The sequence below is a fragment of the Chenopodium quinoa genome, unplaced genomic scaffold (assembly GCF_001683475.1).
Source record: "Chenopodium quinoa cultivar QQ74 unplaced genomic scaffold, ASM168347v1, whole genome shotgun sequence".
Classification (NCBI taxonomy): domain Eukaryota; kingdom Viridiplantae; phylum Streptophyta; class Magnoliopsida; order Caryophyllales; family Amaranthaceae; genus Chenopodium; species Chenopodium quinoa.
The window spans coordinates 1,774,824-1,780,590 of record NW_018742899.1 but is presented as its reverse complement, the minus strand read 5'-3'; the positions used below and the strand labels follow the sequence as shown (position 1 = coordinate 1,780,590).

General features: G+C 35.3%; 1 long non-coding RNA gene across 2 annotated transcripts; it reads left to right on the top strand.

Moving 5' to 3' along the window:
* The first annotated feature begins 339 nt into the window (after positions 1–339).
* On the top strand, positions 340–4,422 carry LOC110727108. Of its 2 annotated transcripts, XR_002512479.1 has the most exons (3): positions 348–649; positions 960–1,241; positions 1,983–4,422. It is a non-coding gene; the product is annotated as an uncharacterized LOC110727108 (long non-coding RNA). The 2 variants fall into 2 exon arrangements; XR_002512478.1 differs by having other exon boundaries at positions 340–649; positions 960–4,422.
* The last annotated feature ends 1,345 nt before the right edge of the window (positions 4,423–5,767 follow it).

Sequence of the window (5,767 nt, the reverse complement as noted above, 5' to 3'; positions counted from 1 at the left end):
ATAATTGACTTTATGTAACATGTAATTGGTAACACTTCTTGAAATGCAAAATATTAGAGTAATAAGTAACACTTAGGTAACACTTTATTAGAAAGTAACACTCAATGTAACACTTTTAACATAAGTAACACTCCATAGTAACACTTTTAAAAAAAAGTAACATTTTAGGGTAACACTATGAGGTGTTACATTATTGAATACTTGAATTAGGTAACATTTTTTGTAACACTTTAATATTAGGTAACACTTTACAGTAACACTTTGATATTAGGTAGCACTTGATTGTAATAACACTTTGATATTAGGTAAAATTTGGTTGTAAATTTAATTTGATATAATTTTTTTTTTTAAAAATCGTCATAGCCTCACAACTCTTTTCCTCCCTCGTATTTCTCGGTTTCTCCATCAAGCTTGATGGAGCTTCTCGCTCTCAGTGCTCCACCGCTATCCCTTTCTCCCTCCCAGTGCGACACTGTAGCCCCCACCTACCGCAGCCTACCCCTATCGCAACCTGTGCTCCCATAAGGAGTCTGCACTGATTATCGCTCCACCGCCTTGCTCACCAGTCCTCCGCCGAACCCACCGATCCATGGCCAACCGCCACACCTCGATCTCCGCTGCATCGCTACGCCGTCACTTCACTATACAGGTAAGCTTCGAATTTCTGAAACATTATTGTGATGAATGAATTGTGAATTTGTGATTGTAAAAATATGTATAATTGGGTTTAGTGATTAAATTTATGATTTAATCTGAATTGGGGGTACAATTATACTTGATTTCTTATTTGGGGGTTTTGTAAATTACTCTGATATGTTAATTAATTTATTGAATTGGGTAATTTGCAATTGAATTGAGTGTTGTTTTAGGGTTCTAACTCTAATAATTAAACTTTAGTTAAGGGATTAGTATAATTAGTCAGCTCTAAATGCTAACAATCATTTCTGGGTATTCACCAGCATTCCTCAAAAATCCATAAAAATTGGTGAAATGGGTGATTCGTAATGAAAGCAGTTGTTATAACAAGCCCATGAGGTCCAGAAGTATAGAAACTAGAAGAGGTAGAAGACCCCCAAATCAAAGACGATGAAGTTTTGATCAAATTTGAAGCAACTACACTTAATCAAGCAGCTATCATTTAGAGGAAGGGCTCTTTGGAACTATCCTGCTCTAGAATTGAATGTTCTGGAACTATCCTTCTATTTGGCAACAATGTCACTCACTGGAGAGTTGGTGATCAGGTTACAAACTTTTAACTTTTCTGCTTCAATTTTCCCATTATTTGCAATTGTTTGGAGGTTGGTGATTTGGGTTTTCATAATTTTCAATAATAGCTAGTTATAATCTTGACAATTTTTTATATGTGGGGTGTGATTAACTAGTAGTTCTTGTTCTGGATGCGATTAAATTGATTGATTAATCATGTTAATCTGTGCATTTTCTCTTTGCATTTGATATGGGTTATTTATAATGGAATGTGATAAATTTTGGTTCAATAAGTTGTTAATTGATGGTAGTGGAGGTAACCTAAATATTGTTATATAAGCTAGATGTATGATTGGTGCAACGGAATGATTAGTAATGCTAAAGATGAAATGTATTTAGAGCTGGCCAAAATTGCCTCCGATAGATTTTATTTTACCTGTGCTAAAGTTTCTTGTATCACATTTTGAACCATGTGGATCCTAGTGGGAAATTGGCATGACTAGATTTGCATTTAACGAACAGCTTTATACAACATAGGTTTTAATTAATTCATTATTACTTGTCTTTATTCATTAAATAAAGAAATATATCTCATGAAACTAACTAAAAAGATTGTGTGGGCATATTTGCTATGGATCAAAATCACAAAGTTACTTTAAGTGCAATTGTAAGATAATCAGAATGTGACTATATCCTCTTAATCTAGTATACTTTTAGTTCATTTTTGCACATAAATCTATAATTCCTTATTTTTGTTTACTCATTCACTACCCAAGAAATCATTGTTGGTCGGACTGCTTATACATACTGCTCGCTAATTCTTGCAGGTATTTCCCCCAATTTCTACTTTTTTATTTCTTCAATTTCATAAATTAGTGTTTTTTCTCACCACAATGCTCGATTTGATGATCGCTGCACAATTAATTATGTATTCGGTAAATTTTGTTTGGGAAGTGCAAAATTGATTTAGAATAATGGCAGCTTAGAAACTTCCACCCCATCTTTCAAGCAACCGTAGTAAACAGCTACAAATCCACCTATTCCTAGTTCTCTCCGAAAGCCTTTTGTAAGGTTTGTAAGGCTAAGCTGGTTATTGGTTGTGCAACACAGAAGCTTGTGGTGTGATTTTTGTAAGCTAGTGATTTAGTGTTGTGTAACAGAGAAGCTCTGACTCTATTTTGCAGATTGAATTTAATTGAGGTTTGATATTATAGTAGCAGTTGAATACCTATGAGCTGTTGAATATTTAGAGGGACATTCTTAATTTCATCAGGACCCAAATTACATTTAGTTTACTGTTGTATTACCCTTATACTAAGAATATGTTAGAAATTAATCTAGATTGCGTTTGTGTGCAGTCAGGTGCTCTTTCTGTGCTTAGGTATTTAAATTTGCAGTCACTTAGGTGCTCTTTTGCTCTTTCTGTGCTTAGGTATTTGAATTTGCAGTCAGTCAGCTGATTTTTCTTTTTTCCTGACTCTCTCTCAATTTTTCTTTTTCTGCTTAAATTCGTGGAAAAAAAAAAATTAATGCCTTGGAATCTTATGGTGGTTGGTTTGTATGTCGTAGTTCTGAATCCTATGATTACCAAACTTAATGCCTGCAATACCCTTTCTACTAAGATTATGGAAGATATTAATAATCTAGACTTTGTTTTATGCGAAGTCAGGTGATTGGGTGCTCTTTCTCTACTCAGGTGCTCAGGTACTTGAATCTGCAATCAGGTGGGATCATAATTGTCTGCCTAACTAAGGTATTAAGCTCTTAAACCCGTATTCGATCCTAATCAATGAAAGTGCCCAGTAGAGGTCCTATGACATGCATAAGTCTACACGACAAAGGTTTATGCATTTGGCAGATTGTGCTGACGATGATATAGCCTCAAAGAATTTGGCGCAGACAGTAGCTAAAAAACTGGTTCTGCTATAGCTTGTGATGATGATATAGCCTGATTCTGCTCTGAGTCAAAGCCTGTTTTTCCGAGTCTATATCATTTTAGCATGTTACTTAGGCATCCGTTTAATAAGTATCCAATAAAACATGTTACTTGGGCATCCGTTTAATAAGTATTCATTTCATGAAAAGCAGTAAACGAAATTGAAATCACTATGACGCATATAAGGTTTCAAACTTTGGTCACTTGATTAATTTTTGTACAATATTTTATGTTTGATTTTATTTAGCTTTTTTTAACGTTGGACTCACTAAAGAACTCGATATTTGTCAAATTCACAATATCACTGCCTTATGTTTATACACCCACATATCTTTCTATTGGCTGTTTATACAAGTCCCTAGCACATTTTCAAATAAGTTTTTTTTTTTTTTTTTGCTCTATGCCGTATATAAATGGATCATTATTTTACTCTCACAAACAATATTTTGGACCTACCGTTATCTTCTCTCATCAATATTAAACAACCAAAAATTAATAAAGTGAGCATACATCATGGGGCAAAAGGGTAGGGGGGTGTATTATTATTGAGTAGATGTTGTATGTACATTTATAGATTCAACAACTCTAAACAAAACAGAAGATGAAAAGGAATAGAGAATTAGAGATAAGCTAATAGGAGTATTAGTATTACGGATTACTTCTCATTTTTGCTTGGGCCTATGTGGCGTTATCTGAATTAATATCTGATGTATGTCATACTTGAGCCCTGCCAGAGTTTTAGTGGATACTTATTAAACAGATGCCCATGTGTTACTTGGGCATCATGATTGTGATTGTGATATAGACTTTGGCAGAGACAGTAGCTGAAATGCATAGAAGAATTTGGTAGAGGTGGTAGCTAAAAAACTAGTTTGTGATAGTTTTATTTATGTCTTTTCTGGAGTTTGTGTGACCTACAGGTACAACCTACTGGATGGGTGCCATCAAGGAAAGTACTTTTGATTGTGTGAGATTACTAAGGCTTCCTTCAGTTGGAGCCTACTGGATGTCTGCTGCTCTTAGTGTTGTGCGCTGCTTTCATTGCTGTCTGCTGCTACTGTTAGTTGCTGGTCTGGTCTGCAGATGCGCGCTGCTTTCATTGCTGTCTGCTGCAATCTTTTGTTACTGCTAGCGGTCTAGTCTAGAGACCGAAGTTCATGACTTTCTTTTTGTTTTGTTTATTAGATTACTTAACCAAACAAAAAAAAATTGGTGTTGGTTGGATTTTTTGTAAGAAACTATTAAATTTGATCAATTCAAATTATTGGTGTTTCCTGGATTTTTTTTTTGTAGTAGTAGTTGTAATAATAACAATAATAATAATAAATATAACCTATTAATGAATAAAGTATTACATACATTAGCTTGCAAAAAGTGATACATAATGTCGAATAAAGTGCTACTATATGTCAAAAGATGATTGAAAAATGTTACCTAATAATCAACAAAGTGTTACATTAGATTGAAAAAGTGATATATAATGTCGGATAAAGTGATACATAATGTTTGAAAAATGTTACTAAAGATAAGTAAGTGTTACTTAAAAAATAAAAAGTAACACTTTAAAAATGATACTAATGATATAAAAAAGTGTTACATAAGAGGTTATATAGTAACACTTTGAAAAGTGTTACCATATGTTGTCCAAAGTGTTACATAAGACCTTAGGTAACATGGGCGGATGTATCACCCACTAAAGTGTTACCTATTGTCTATAATAACACTTTTACCGCTTTTAGTTGAGGTTAGTTTTGTACTAGTGAGTTAGTACTTGTTTGAGGAGTAATAAGTGCGGAAAAGTAAAGGTGGGAGATCTGGTTCCTCAAGGTGAGGAGTGATCATTGTGTTTTGGCTTCTCTAGGTCAAAGTAATTAATTGCTAAAAATCCCCTTTAATGAGGATTAATTAATGTACTTATAGCCTTGGGAAGCGTGCCTAATTTTAGGGTTTTTGGTAAACCCTAGATCCGTCTGGGCTTCCCCGGGAAGTGGGCTTAGGTGGCCTCCTTCCAAGCTGGCAATCAATAGGCCACATGGCGTGGCTTGACTGGTCCATGGTGGACAAATGGCCGGGTGCCACGTGGCAGGCCCTGAGTGGTCCAAATGGAGGACACTTGGCAAGACCTAATTGGTCCACATGGCGTACACTGATTGGTCGGGGGAAAAACCCCCTAATCAGTAAACATATGTTTCACATGAAGGAACCAAGTCCCATCTTTTCTACATGACCCTTGAAACCATTAACTGGCATGCCTTTGGTCAAGGGATCAACAATCAACAATCCAGTACTAATGTATTCTATGATCACTTTCTTTTCTTGAACACATTCCTTTACGGCTCGAATTTCATGTCAATGTGTTTGCTTTTACTTCCACTCTTATTATTCTTAGCCATAAAAACTGCAGCTGAATTGTCACAATACATCCTTATTGGGCGAATGATAGAGTCAACAACTCTTAACCCAGATATGAAACCTTTTAGCCAAACACCATGTGAGGTAGCCTCGTAACAAGATATGAACTCAGCCTCCATAGTAGAAGTAGATATTAAGGTCTGTTTTGCACTCCTCCAAGAGACGACACCATCAGCTAGCATGAACACATATCTTGAGGTGGATTTTCGTGAG